Source organism: Talpa occidentalis, unplaced genomic scaffold (genome assembly GCF_014898055.3).
Source record: "Talpa occidentalis isolate TD23 unplaced genomic scaffold, MPIMG_talOcc4v2.1 talOcc4.9, whole genome shotgun sequence".
Lineage (NCBI taxonomy): Eukaryota > Metazoa > Chordata > Mammalia > Eulipotyphla > Talpidae > Talpa > Talpa occidentalis.
The window spans coordinates 113,847,249-113,862,699 of NW_023605305.1; positions in this window are offsets into that span (position 1 = coordinate 113,847,249).

Genomic DNA, 15,451 nt, shown 5'->3' on the forward strand with positions numbered 1-15,451 from the left:
AGCGTGGGGAGGGGGAGCCTTGAGGGGGGAGTGGCACTCAGAGGAAGTGGCAGAAAGCTGAGACCTGAAAGAGGGGTTGGAAATAGCCAGCAAGAGGGTGGGGTGGCAGAGACAGAGGGAACAGGCCTCGGGGTGACACCAGCAAGGGTACATTTGAGGAAGTGAAAGAAGCAGTGTAATTGGAGGGTAGTGAGCCCAGGCTGGGGTACCCCGGGGTGGGAGACAGGCCAAGTCATGCAGGGAGCCAGGGGGGTCTCTGAGGATGCTTATTCTTTTTGTTTTTATTTTATTTCACTTTATTGGGGTAGCATGGTTCACAGCATTTGATGTGTAGGGTCCCCCCCTCCACCCAGGGGCTGCTACCATATCCTGCCCCCGACCAGAGCAGCCACAACCCCCCATCCTAGTCCAATGTACCCCCTGCCCCCCATTCTTGCCTCCTGTTTCCCTCCTCCAGCTCTGGTGGCTCCAGATACAGTTTCCAGGGCTTATTGTTACTTTGACTTTGACCTTTGCTATGTTTCTCCAGAGGCCCCCCGCATAAGTGACACCATGTGGACTCATGCTCTCTAGAGAAGGCCCAGGAGGGAGCGGTCATGGAAAGAACCAGAGAAAGGAAAATGAAGAAAGAAGAATGACTCAGAATACAGGGAAAGAGCTAATGGAGTGGGAGAGACGGGGTGGGAAAGGGAGGGGCTGAGCTGCACAAGGCTTTGCTAGTGGAGGGTGGAAGAGGCTGAACACTGAGGGGGGCCCAGACTCACGGAGCTGGTTCAGGGCAGGGTGGGGAGAAAACCAGACTCTGCAGGGTTAAGAAGCATCACATGGTGAGGAAGTAAAGGCTGTGAAGTGATTCTTTAGCGTTATTGCGACCAAGGGAAAGAAAAAGTTGGGGTGATAACTAGACAGAGAATTTCTTCTTTGTTAATTTTTATTTTAATGGGGAGTTTTCGAGCATTTTCTAGGCTGAGGAGAAGGGTCCAGGAGACAGATGGAAGACAGGAGAGAAAGTAGGACCGAGTTTGCTCTCAGGAGGCCTCATTCCCATGGGTGTTTTGCCTGCAGTTAGAAAGTGCTGGACTCTGGTGCCCTCATAGAGCCACTGGCCTAAACAATGTGATTGCAGTCAGAGACCTCGTTCATCAAGAGTGTGTACACAGTGTTTTCATGTTTTATGTCAATGAAAACTATAAATCAAAATCATCATTTTGCTAAACTCTGGATTTCAAGTTAATAGGCATTTAAAATAAAATGTCAAGATTTTTTCCAAGAAATTCCTATCCAGAACCAGCTCAGAGTTTATTCCACAGACACTTCAGTGCTTTTAATTGCCCCCTTCATGAATCTGGGTTTCATTTTTGAATTTGATACCATCCTTTCTTTGCACTTACCGTGGGTCATTTCTTTGGGTCAACCCCTCCCAAAGCAGCTGTTTGTTAACAGTTCAGTTTGATATCAAAGATTTTTAAACCCTAATTTCCAACTTGCTCGTAGTTTTTGTCTTGTCTCAGGAGATGGAAGAGAACAGTTCCTCTGGGTGATGGGCTCAGGGAACAAGACAGTTTTATTTTACCTTGCCAGCTTCCTTATTAGCTAGAGATGATGGACATTTTCTGTCTCACTTCCTCCCTTTTCGTATAGCAGAAGAAAAAAGATAAATTACTGATTTTATTACCACTTATATCAATGTTAAATATGCACATCGTTTAGAGAATCAAACATTACGAGTTAACAGCCCCCCACTGCCATTTCTTACTCCTCCGGGGATCATTCCCAATGCTTTAATTGATCTTTTTTTCTATCACCCTATCTCTTGCAGATACTTCCTTATTTTAATCTATTGACTTTCCACCGTGAAAGATGGGAATTTAACTTTCACTCCTTCCCATACCACACACATGTGTATCTATTTCCTGGGATTATATTCCTCTATCTTTATTAGATTGATACTAAGTGTTTACATTATCTTGAGTAAATAAATACTATTCACACCTGTGTTATATAAGAAATTATGTTCATTTTCCCTTCCTGGAAAACACTTTGCTTTCTCTGGAGTTCAAAATTGTCCTTTTTTTTTTATTCTCATAGTTTTTCTACCCTTAGGTCACAAATTAACCTTACTCTCCTCCAGTTAAGTCCCCTCCTCTCAGTATCTTCAAATTTGGTCTTCCATCAGTTTCATCTTAAAGAAAATTCTTACGAAGCAGTGGTCTAGGGTAAAGAGCTGTGGGTGCTTTGGTGGTGGGTGTGGTTGGTAAGATACAGTGAGGAGGAGTGAATCTGTTCCCCTAAATCATATACAGTGTTGTAAATCAATGTTGCCTCAATAAAGACAAAAAGTACCACAAAGGTACCCAGTGCCATCAAATGCTAAGTCAGTGGAGATTTCTGGAAATTTCTCATCTGTAGGCTTAGAATTCGTTTTCATAGGCCTTTTTTTTTATAACAATACATTTTTAAATTTTATATATATTTTACATTATTTTTCATTTTTGCACAATGTATGCATTTTCATCTTGGTTATATTCCCCATACAGTTACCACTCATTCGCCCATGTCCCAGCATTTAAAATTATTTTGCTACTGTCCTTTTCATGTTCTCTTTGTCCTTGTAGATAAGTTTATCCTTTAAAACACCCATTTAGCTAAATTTTGCTTTGGTTCCACATGCATCTTCCTTATACATGTGGAAATGCACATAAGAAACCAAAAACAGTGCTCATTTATGAAGAAAGAAGGGAGAAACTGAGCCAGGGGAGTTATGGATGAGGGCAACATTTTGCTCTGTGCCTTTCCCCATTTCTTTTGTTTTTCGAACCATGTGAATATATTACTTAATCAAATATTAACTTTCGGTTGACTTCTAGAAGGGAGGGGAGCACAATACACATGTTTATTCTGCTGTCTTTCACCAGAAGCCTCAACCCTTGTTTTCTAAATTAGCAGCTTCAAAGTTGAGCCCATGAGAAACTTCCCACCCAAAGTTACTCTTAGAAAATTCAGATGCCATAATCAGAAATAGGAACAAATTTAAATCCATGAAAATTAAATATTTCTGTAAGATAAAAGCTAAAAACAATATAGTATATAGTCAGAAGACCAAAGAACAAATTGGGGAAAAAATATTTGCAGCAGATATGAAAAAGGCTAGTTTCTTTAAAATAAGGTCTTCTTATAAGAGTTAAAATAGACCAAGATTCAATAGAAAATAGAAAAAACAATAGACAAAAAACATGAATAGGAAACAAAGGTAAATAAATGCAAATGACTTTCTAATGTGGAAAATGCAGAACCCCACGCATAGATTAAGAATGAACATGGAAACAGTGAGAATCCATTTTGCCCATCTGAATGTTGACACTGATCATACACGCTGATGAGGTGAGGATACGGGGCAAGGAGTCGACAACACATTTAGTAGGATTAAAAATTGGTGCAGGCTCTTTATACTATGGTTTGGTGCTGTCAAAATTTAAAAGTTCTCCCCTTTGACACAGTAACTTCACAGCCAGAAATTTATCCCTTGAAAAGGCCTGCACTGGACATTAAGAGTATTTACAAGAATACTCACCACAGCCTTATTTGTAGTCAATGAAACGAAGCAACCCAGCTGTCCACAACAGAAGACTGGCTCAAGAGATTACAATATAGTCATTCAGCGGGATAGTCAATTGAAGAGAACGAGGCGCCCTTGTACTGAAGGAATTAGCTCCCACTTGTATTATCAAGCTTCAAAGCAAGATGTGGAACAGGTGTCGAAAGACCTCATTGGTGTGTTTGATGCCTTTTAAGTTGCTTTTTTCTGATAGACATAGACATGCTTATGTAGACACAGAATATATCTGGAGGAATAAAAATCTAACAGTTACAGCTACCTCTGAAGAGGGGATCTGAGAAAGTAAGAAGTCAAGAAGGAAAGGATACTTGTTTGTTTGGTTATTTTTTGTCTTGAATATGTTGTTTTACAACCAGGTGTATATTTTTAAAAATATGGATACATGGGTCGGTGTTTTTAGTTGCAAGAGACAGAAACAAACTCCAGTTAATATAAACAAAAAACAATAAATTTATTGGATATTGGGTGGTTTGCAGACCTGTTAGGAGGACTAGGATGCAGATTTAGAGGCTAGAGATGACTTCTAGAATTATGCCGCTGAACAGCCCCATGGAGACCCTCTTCCTCACTCAGGGACACCTCTGCGGGGACAGTAAACACCCAGAGTCTGGCCCCTGCTGCTGGAACCACGGCCACTGAAGCATCTTGACACTAAATGTGGGGCCTACCCGGTGGCGCAGCAGGTTGAGCGCAGTGCTGTGAAGCTGTCCGCAGCCTCTGCAGCACGGGTTCGATTCCCGGCTGGCCAGGGAGATTCCCATATGGTGCAGCAGACCTCTCCTGCCTCTCCCGCTGCTCCCCTCAGCAGTGTATTTCGGTGGTCTGCCTGTTCTGCTCCCCGCTCTGTCTCTGGTGAATCCTCTCACCCTCCTGCGCCTCTGGCCTGTGCCCCAGCTTTTGTATAAAAATAAACAAATCTTTAAAAAAAAAAAAAAGGAAAAAGAAACTGAATGTGGCTATTTGCAGCTAATGTCACTCTTAATGTCACTCTTTGCAGAACAGATCCAGCCGTCTTTGCAATTTAAGGTCACTACTTCCTGAATCCTTATGTCTGTTCAGAGCTGCAAGGAGGCTGGAAAAGAAGGCTCTGACATTTTCAGCTTTTGTAATGAGAGATTGTCATTGTAACCCATCAGGGCCCATAAAGTGGGGTATGTTCCAGATACAGAGCTTAGATGACTGGGATGTAGAAAAGGAGAGAAAGACAGGGCGAGGGAGCTTCTAGCCAAGTCCAAGTTGCACTTTGCTGGGGAGGAGAGTATGAAATTCTATTTGGGCTCCCCGTGGCCATGCCCACGTTCTGGGCTGTGGCTTTGCAATCGTGGCATTCAGCATCGTAGTCCTTCCACGGAGTAGAAAGGGTCCTCTGGGTCACTTAGTTTAACAACCTTGCATCAAGGGCGCGTTGCCAGAGGAAAAGAAAGCTGAGACTATCTGAGGAGTCGGACCTAGCCCCTGATGCCAGCACCCTTGGTTTGGGCAAGGGAGGAGGCTGGCTTCCTTTGCTTGGCTTGGGTCTGTACAAAGACTTCTTAATAAGGCTGCACGTGAAAGCCTGCCTCACCCCAGGCCTCCATTCCCAGCCCCCCGAGCATGTGAGAGCTCACCGGGCCAGGCCGCGATGCTAAGGCCACACACGTCCAACCCAGACCCAGCACCGCCTGCAGCTGCCTGCACTCCTCAGTGGGGTGAGGGGCGAGCGCCCTTCATGTGAAGCAGGGGGCCCAGCCGAATGTCTCAGCACCTCATTGCATGATGCTGTCATTAACCTCCCTGAGCCCTAATTTTCTCATCTGTAGAAAGGAAACAATAATGGTCTTTCAGGCCAATTAGTAACAACTTCCCACATCTGTTGCATTTTCTTGCGCTCAATGCACTACAGGTATCAGCTTGAGATTCCCCGCAACAAGGTGATGCGGAGTCAGCGGGTGTGGAAGCCGAGTGGTCAAGAGGAGGAGATGACTCACCTGTAGCAGACTTCACGCAGCTGCGACACGCAGGCCCCGGGCTTGGAGACTTTCTGGAGTCTAAAACTCAGCCATCCCGCTCTGCCCTCCGGATGCGGCTGGAGGGCGGACAGATAAGTGGCCTCAGGCATGCACAGGTGCCCTTGAGTGCAGGCTTGGTCCTCGTCCTCAGGCCTCAATCCAAACAGGCTTTTTCACACAGCCCTGGACGTCAGCAAAGCAGGATTTGGTTAGAAAGAAAAGGTGGAGAAAGAACTTTGACTTTCTATTTTTAGCCCCTTAAACCCGTGTGTGAGAATCTGGAAAGAAGCTGAGGTTAGAAATGAGACCAGACTTGCCCTGAGCTTAACTCCCACTTGGACACATCATTTAAGCCGACTTTACTCATTACCAGGGGTTCTGATAATTTATTAGGAGCTCCACAAGGTCTTCTTGTCTGACTAACCCCAAACTCGCTCTAAAATGCCATGCCATCTGGCCTCTGCCTGCTCTCCAAGGAGAGCGCTGGAGAGAGGCCCGGGGACAGGGGGGCGCTCAGGTCAGCGAGGACTTACTCCAGCAAGGCCTGCGGGGGCAACGGAGGGTGGCCGGGCCCTGCCAGAGCTGGGCTGGGCTGGGCCCGTAATTATAAGGAAAGATCGAAGAGAAAGTTTCTGTTGTGGTCGGTTCCTTTGTTTACTTTGGGCAGTTCTGTCATTTTTTAACTGACCCTTCCCAGATGAGATGGTCAGTTTTCAGCTGGGTAAAGTCAGAACCTCGCGACTGATGGGGCATCTGAGTCCTCTGCTGCTCCGGGGCTGGAGGGAGGCCAGGGCAGCTGACCCTCCTCCCTCCCCTGCAGGGAAGTGAAGCCAGGCCTGCAAACTTGCTGACAGTGGCCAGCAGCCTGCAAACCCTAACACCCTCCTCTCCACCTCGGGGTAGCAACCGAAGAAAACAAAGCCACAGGCTTTCCAGAGCAGGGGAGGCTCCCCCCACCCTCCATCCAGCCGTCCCTCCTTGCTCAGGCTGAGAGCCACAGGGTGCAGGCGATGGCTAGAGGGAGAACTGCTGATGTCTGCTTTGGGGTTGTTGCTTTAAACACACACACATGCACACACACATACACACACACACACACACACCCCACAACTTTCTTTCATGGCTTCACATAGTTGGTTCAAACCCAAAGGTACATATTTGCTTTGCTTTTCATGTTAAGTTTGAACAATACCAATGCAGTTGTTTAAGAGTCAGCGAATGGAAAGCTCGTCTGCATAGTACTTTGCCTAAACTTTCCACTTTCTCTTGGCCTCTGAAACCCGAAGAATGGATTCTTTTACGCCTGAGATTAGAAACATCTGGTCATCACGTTGGAGGAAGGCTGGGCTGACATGGGGCAAAGCCAGGTGGAGTGGCCTGTTTGGATTATGGAATTTTAAGTATTGATGGGACTGAAAATTATTAAATTCACCCTCTTTATTTTATACTTATGGAAACAGGTCCAGAGGTGTCAGGACTTGCTTGATTTAAACATCAGTGTCAGAGGTGAACCCAGAACCCAGGGGGTGACTAGGAAGACCTCACTCCCAATCAACCATTTTAAATATATCCCCCGGCTTGGGGGGAAGCTCGACTATTTTTTAATTGTAAAAGTTCATAATTACCCTATTTGATACATTCAACTGTTTCCATTTTAAAAATATTTTCGCCCTGTTCTCATCCACTGGATCTATCTTCTTCCTTTAAAAAAGAGTGAGATTTAATGTTCATAAGGCAGATAGTCTGTGTGCCAGATAGTCACATCCATTTTCTTATTTGTTCATTTTCTTATTTCTTATCTTTCATAGCAATACTGTGAGGGAGGCATTATTCTGCCTGTATCACAGACGGCGAAACCAAGAGGCTAGGCACTTGCCCGAGGCCATGATGGCCTTGGGTCCAGGAGGCTCCTATCCTACAGCTCCCAGACCACAGGGCACCACCATGCCCCGGCCCCCGGGCAGGTCAGGTACTCTTTACATCACCCCACTTTGAAAATCACACTCATTTTCACAACGATTACTGTTATGGATGGGTTTGTTCATTCGCCAAATACTTACCACATGGCTCCTCTGTGCCCATCACGGCCCAGACACTGCAGGCACAGTCACAAGCATCAAACATAAATCCCTGACCTCCCAGGACACAGTTCCCAGGGGGCACACCAGGCGAAAATCCGGATAAAGAAGGCAGCTAGGCTGACAATGCCAGGGAGAAGAATGAAGGAAGGAAGGGCAACAGGAAGTGCTGGGGCTGGGAGTTGATGGTCGGGAGCAGAGATCTGCAGGGGGTGAGGGAACAGGCAAAGGAACATGTGGGAGGAGAGGAGAGGGTGAGTCCATAGTCGTGGGGCAGGAGAAGGCTGGCATGTCCCAGGAGCAGTTCGAGGCCTGTGTGGCCAGAGTGGGGTGTGCAAGAGGAAGAGTAATGTCAGGAGAGGTCAGAGACTAATGGGGACCAGATGAGGCCAGCCGGGGCCCACAAAGGCCATCAGCTTTTATCCTGAGTCCGAGGGGAGTGGTGGAAGCTTTTGAACAGAGGCGTGACTAGAGGTTGAGAAACAAAGGTGAAGGCAGAAGGGCCAGTTGGGGGGTGACTGTGGCAATTCAGGTGAGAAATGATGTGACTTGGACCCAGAATAGTAGAGAATGCAGAGAAAGGGCTGCAATGGGTATCTGTTGACAGGGGAGCGAGTATCCTCATTTACTATCTTTACAATTTTATGGTGGCATAAAATATATTCCCATTGTAGGGATTTAAGACTTTTCCAGGGCCTCCCCTGGTGGCGCAGCGGTTGAGCGCTGGGCTGCGAAGCTGTCCGCAGCCTCTGCAGCACCGGTTCCATCCCCGGCCGCCGGAGAGGGTCCCACATGGCGCAGCAGACCTCTCCTGCCGCCCGCTGCTCCCCTCAGCAGTGTCCTTCGGCCCTTCTGCCTGCTCTGCTCCCCGCTCTGGCTCTGGTGAATTCTCTCACCCTCCCGCGCTTCTGACTGTATCCAGTGCTTGCATAAATAAATAAATCTTTAAAAAATAAAAAATAAACCAGTTTGCACTCCCACCAAAAAAAAAAAAAAAAAAAAAAAAAGACTTTTCCAGTAGATGCTAGTGTAGGTAAAGTGATTAACATTGCCACTCACGCTTCTATCTTATCTTTGTCCATAGGATAAACTATCAAGAGTTAGATTACTACGCCGGTGGATTTGATCATCCTATGACCCTTGTTCCATATTCCACCTTGCATGCCACCAGCAGAACCTAAAAAACCTTTCTTTCTTTTGAAGATTTATTTATCTATGCATGCAAGAGCTGGGGTGCAGGCCAGAGATGCTGTGGGTGAGAGGATTCACCAGAGACAGAGTAGGGAGCGCAACAGGCAGACTGACTGAAATCCACTGCTAAGGGGAGCAGTGGGGAGACAGGAGAGGTCTGCTGTGCCCTGTGGGTCAGCTCCCTGGCCAGGGATCGAACTCATGCTGCAGTGGCTACAGATAGCTTCATAGTGTTTCATCTTAAATTCTTGTGCCACCAGGGAGGCCCCAAAACCTTTCATTTTAAACGAACCCTCTCCAATCTTCTCTCCCACTGTGGCTTGCTTCTTTCTCTCTCACCTTCTGCTTTTGGGGAACTTATGAAGGGCAGAGTCGCAAAATGGATAATGTTTAGGGTGGGCCTCAGAGGTAAGGAAAGATAAAGCAGAATTTCTTCTTTTTCCCCCCTCATCTTACAGTCCTGCTTCCCATAGTTAGATGAGAATCTTCTTCTGTAAGAATCAACAAACTAACACTACTGCTTACTTAGAGACTTCTTTCTTCTCCTGGGGACATCAATGGATTTAACAATTTCAATTATCTTTCACAATGTCCCCTGGTGCTAGATTAAACTGCCTCCTCTGAACAAACATTCCTCTCACCAGGGCGGGAAGTTTACCCGACTTCTTGGCTCCTTTATTCCTCTCCTTCCTCAACTTGGTCTCCCTTTCAAACTATCCTCCGCCGCCCCCACAGCCATGACTCAAGGCTGACTTCTTGCTCAGTCCTTTTTATCCAATTTCAACTTAAGAATGGAAGAAAAAAATTTTAATTATCTGTTAAAAGTGGAGGCTTTCTTATGACATTTAGGGTGTTCGTTTCTGCGGATCCTAAGATTCATCTAGGAATCAAGGGACTCAAAATAGCTGCACGATCTCAAAGAAAATGAATTTACTGAAAACTAAGCAACCAAGGCAGTGTGGTATAGGCATAAGTACAGACAGTGGGACAGATTTTAAGGATCCACAAATAAGCCCCAGCAGTTACAGCTGATAAAGAGGCGAGGACATTTCAGTAGGGAAAGAATAGTCTTTTCAACAATGGTGTTGGGATGACTCGGTAACCACGCTCAAAAGAATTAATTTTGAATTAATGATCAAATATCATACACAGAATCGAACTCCAAGTGGATCATAGACCTAAATGTAGGAGCTAAAATGATACCTTTTTTTTTTTAGAAAAAACCAGGAGCATGTGACCCTGGGTCAGACAATGATTTCTTAGATTCAACACTAAAGCACAAGGAGAAAAGAGAAGGTTGATGAATTGCCGCAGAAAAGTAAAAACTTTTGTGTTTCCAAGGATACCAGAAACAAAAGGAGAAGCCATAGAATGAAGAAATATCTGTAAATCATACATCTGATCTGTATCTAGAATTTTTAAAACTCTTATCATTCAGTCATGAAAAAGATAAGTTTTTAATGTTTGAAAGTTACCATCGGCCTTTTTCTGCAGAAAATAGGCGAGTGGCTGGTAAGCACTCCGAATTTCATTAGGGAAATGCAAATTAAAGTCACAGGGAGCTACCACTTCTACCCACTACCCACTACGGAGGCTATGATAAAAAGGGCAGATTTGGGGTGAGGATGTGGAGAAGCTGGAACCCTCATGCACTGCTAATGTGAAAGTGAAATGGTGTGGCCCCTTGGGAGCCGGGTTCAGCAGTTCCTCTAAAAGGAAGACCCTCTGGTAGAGTTGCCCGAGGCCCAGCAATTCCACCCTGGGTATGTACCCAAGAGAAGGGAGAGCACAGGTGTGCACAAAGGCCTGTGTGTGAGTTGCCACAGCAACTTCATTTGTAGAAAAGGCAAAAAGTGGAAAAAGCCCAAATGCCCATCAACTGATGAGCGGGTGAACAGACTGTGCTAAGGCCATGCAATGCAAGCGCACTGGGCAAGAAAAAGGAAGGAAGTAAAGATACGTGCCACCGTGGGGCCGAGCCTCGAAAGTGTGACGTAAAAGAAGCCAGTCCCAGAAGCCCGCCCACTGAGGGATCTCGCTTACACAAAAATGTTAGACGAGGCACACGGGGAGAAAAGTAGAGCAGACTGGTGGTTGCCTGGAATTAGGGTAGCGCAAGGTGGAAAGCCAGAGGGCCAGCTAAGGGGAACAAGGTTTCTTTCTGGGATGATCAAAAGGTTATAAAATGCATGAAGGTGAGGGAGGAACAACCCTCTCTTAAAAGCCATTGACATTAAATGCGTGAACTTTACGGTACATGAATTATCTCTCCAAACAAGCTGTGTTTAAAAAGTGGCTTCTTGTTCACTATTGGAAAAAGACACCAGATCGTTGCATTCGGTCCCTTTGGAAGTGGTAACAGCCGAAGTTCTCGTCCCTAATCTTACTCGACCAGCCCTTGCCTCTCTAGAAGGGCATTTTTCACTGTGGAAGCTTTTACTTCTACAATGGTGCCCCTCACTTTTCTTTGGAACACTCTAACAGAGGACCATAAACATGCCAAAGGTGATTTACCTGACTCTGCAATCAGAACTGGATTTGAACTTAATTAGATCTTGAATTAAAATGCAAAATAGCTTTATGCCATCCTCTATAGTTCTTCTTCGAAACACGTCCAAGGGTATATTGTGTTTTTCTTTTCATCAACATAGGACTTCTTTAATGAAGTCCTTTGTGGTGTAACGGAGACTGCATTTTTCAAGCAGGGAGGTATGAACCAAATAAGAAAATGTTAAGGAGGACTTCTCCCCGCCCCCCACTTTTATTTGTTTTTCTAATTGTGTTTATGTTAGAGAGAGGGCTCTGAAATGTGTCCATTTTTTAAACAGGAATTTAAAAATAAGTCTGCAGGGAGTTGGTAACTCCTACCTAGTAACACACACACACACACACACACACACACACACACTTTCTCTTTCTCTCTCTCTCTCTCTCTCTCACACACACACACACACACACACACACACACACACACACACACACACAATCCCCCAACAGTCCAATCACAGCACTCTAGGCCTTTGCCTCCTGTGTTTTGACCCTTCCTACTGAAGATCCCACTGCAGCCTCTGGAGGGTGACAGAATAATTAACATGTGCAGAGCTTTTCAGTGTGTGCCACGACTGTGCACTTGGTTCTTCCTTAATTTCCACCTACACTTTTTTTTTTTTTGGTAGATGAGAGACTCCAACTCAGGAATAAAGTTCTTTGTTTAAGATCTCTCGCTAGACTCTTTCCCCTCAAGTATGTAAACATACCCAAACCTCTCTCCATTTAAAAAAGAGAAATGAAATCAATTTAAAGAAATAAATTCTTTTCCCACATGCCCTCCAGCCAACTGAAGTCTCTTCTTTCACAAGCACGCTTTTTCAAAAAGTAGCTTGTGCACCCTGGCTCTCCTCTCTGCACTCACGTTATTAGTTTTCCTTGTCTGAGGAATGCAGTGTGCTAAGTCAGGTCACAAGCAAGCTGGGAGAGCGCACCTGGGGCGCCCAGCCACCCCGCTCCTGCAGTTGGGGTCATGCACCGTTAGTGCACGAGAGGGTTTAATCAGAGGAATGTCCTTGACCCCTGAAAACAGTGGGCAACTCTGCCAGGGTTTGCAGCTCCTCTGAGCTCCCAGCGGCCTCCATTGTATGGACACCCTCCCTCTCCCTTCTGGAGGAAGGCAGGAGTGTGGGTGGGAGAGGGAGGGAGAGCCAGGGAGGAAGGGAGGATAATTTGAAAACAAACCCATCCAACTACAAATTCCTTTCTTTCTCCTTTATTGTAGATCTCGTCCAACTCCTGTTGGGATTGCTTAAGCAAAGGCCACATTTTTACCACTGGCAAATCTGGCCTAGTGAGAGAAAGTCCCTGTATTTCAGAATTATTTCTCTCACCTCTTATTTCAGTGCTTAAATCTCTCCATTTAAGCTTCCTGAATGGTCTAGAAGATTTTCTGGGTTGCAGAGGCTAAGGAAGCTGAACTTGACAGGAGGGGGTGAGGAGGCTGTCAGGGAAGGCGGAGCCTGCAGGGAGGCGCCCCCACCTCCCAGTGCTCCCCAGACTCCATCCTTGGCACTTACAGGATAGCAAAGTTGGTGCACAGGGGCCAGGGGGTAAGTTGGGTACACCCCAAGTTCTCTCTGCCCTGCAGCTGCACTAAACCATATTTCCTGTTCTATGACCTGAAGCGTGAGTCCCGCATCTGTGAAGACACAGCGTCCACTTCCAGCTGAGCAAGTGAGTGCTCCTCCAGACCAGGTGGTCACCCCATTCTCGGGGTGCCCTCTTGCTCACCAGCTTCCAAAGCAGGGTCCAATTCTCAACTCAGATTCTGAGATAATGAACTACTACATGAGACCCTATAACTCCAAGGAGTTCCCAGGGTGACCAAGGTTTTAAATCTAGACTGTTCCTCCACATTTTCCCACATTCTCCATCCCCCTGACTACGATTCAGGCTGCGAAACACTCGTATCCTGTGGGCTAGCAGAGGGGACGAACACCAACAGTCAGGGCCAGCCCCTGGCAAAGTCACAAAGCAGGGGACTCTCTCCTGGATGCTCCCCACTCCTGCCTTCCTCCTCCCTCTGTGGAAATCAGGAGTCCGAAAACAGTCTTCTCTACCTGAATGCGAATTTCAAGTTCTCTGTCATATCTCAGAGGGCCTTCTCTTCCGTTTGGAGCAAACACGCTTGGCTACTGTAAGAAAGTCTTTCTGTCTTTCAGGCAGGTAGCAAGGGTGTTTTTTTTCGGGAGCGCGGGAGCCCTCACCCCAGTGAGAGATACCCGAGGGGCTCTCCAACCCGGGGACCTCTGTGCTCAGCCACACTGTGTGCAGAGCTGCAGAGGGAAGGTCCACAGTCTCTTATTTCCGGGCCTTAGCGGCCGTGACCTCTCTGCTGGCCTTTCTGTCATCACCCACTTTCTTGGGCGAGTACCTGGTAGTACTCACCACGACCCAGGAAGCCTGGGGCAGCGGAAATGGAGGGCAGGCTGTGCTGCTGATTTCTTAGCCCCTGCGGCTTCTTTCTCCTCCACAAGACGCCTCATCAGAGGGTGCGGCTTGGGCTGCGCTGGGCACTCAGCAGCCTTGTGGTGGGATCGGGTTTGTGCTTCCTCCCCTTTGCTTTCGATTCAAGGCTTTCCTGCTGCAGTCTGAGCAGTTCTCTCTAACCGCAGCCCCACAGCAGCCACCGCTGCATGCAAGCTGGCTCCATGCAGGCCAACTGTGGGGCACCGGAGGGGGGCTGGGGAGGCGAGGAAGGAGAGCAGTAGAAGGAAATGAGGAAAAGTTCCCAAGATAGAATGTCACGATGAGTAACAGTCAGAAAACAGTCCAGTAATTTAAAAAGTATGTCCTGGTCTACATTCAGGGGTGGTAAAGGCTTTCCTGACTTAAGTTAACTAGTTCAAATATATTTTCAGTAGCATATATCCTTGGTACAGCCCCGACACACAGACGGTGTGGTGAACCCGTGTCCCCTCACTAAACATAATTAGAAAAACAAATAAAGTGTGGGGGGAAAGTCCTCCTTCAATTGTTCCTATTTTGCTACATCACATAGTGCTTCATTAAAGAAGTCTTATATTGATGGATAAAAACCAAGGAAAACCAAAATTCCCTCGGATGTATATTGCAAAGGAATAAGGATGATTTAGGGTGGGATAAGGCAGTTCTGCATTTTGATTCAAGAACTAATTAAAAGTTAAGTATCCAACTGATGTGAGAGTAAGATAAATCACAAGTTGGGGGTGGCAGTCAGCTTAGCCGTGTCTGAGGCCCTGCATGAGAATGTTCCAGACTAAGAAAAGCGCGCTTGGGAGGGTCGAGAAGCCAGAGGCAGCAGGGTGTGTTCGAACACTGGCATCGGGCTGCTGCAGGGAGACAGGCTGCTGATGGCTGCGGGCTTGTGAGCCAAGCCCAGGCCGGACTTCTGTGGATAATGGAAGCAGCGACAGGATTTTAAGCACAGGAGTGGAGTTGAATTGATCAGAATTGCACTTAAAAAAAACTTGGGTGGCCAATGGGAAATGATTCAAGGGGGGGAAAACTGGAGGCAGGAAACTAACAAAGACTTGCAAAAACCCAGAGATGGTCACGTGGGTGGGGCCAGGCTGCGGATAACGCAAGGGGCAGACCAAGGAAGCCGCTGGACGGGGCCCGTTATCCATGGATGTGGAGGGTGAGCGGATGGGTGGTTCAGACAGGTCCTGGGTTTCTGGCTGGGTGGGGGTGGTGGCAGATATCGGGATAAGGAACATTAGAACAGGAATAGTCTGCAGGAGTGAGTTCATTAGAGTGGCTTCAGGAATTTCCAGTTGGAAAGGCTCCTACAAGGCCGTTGACTCCATGAGCCTGGAATGCAATGTGCACCTAAGGCGGTGGGCATTATCCCCTAAAGCAACCTAAGGCAACAGCATCTTCCACAGCTTGTGTAGCTGGAAGATGGGCTGATCCAGGACAGCGTGAGCAGGGACATCAATACTTTGAGTCGGTCGAGAAAGAGGCTGCTGCAAAGGGTCCTGAAGAGTGGGCTAAGGTGGGAAAGACAGCACGCGTGGAAACCAAGGAGGAAGAGGGGCCTGACGAGG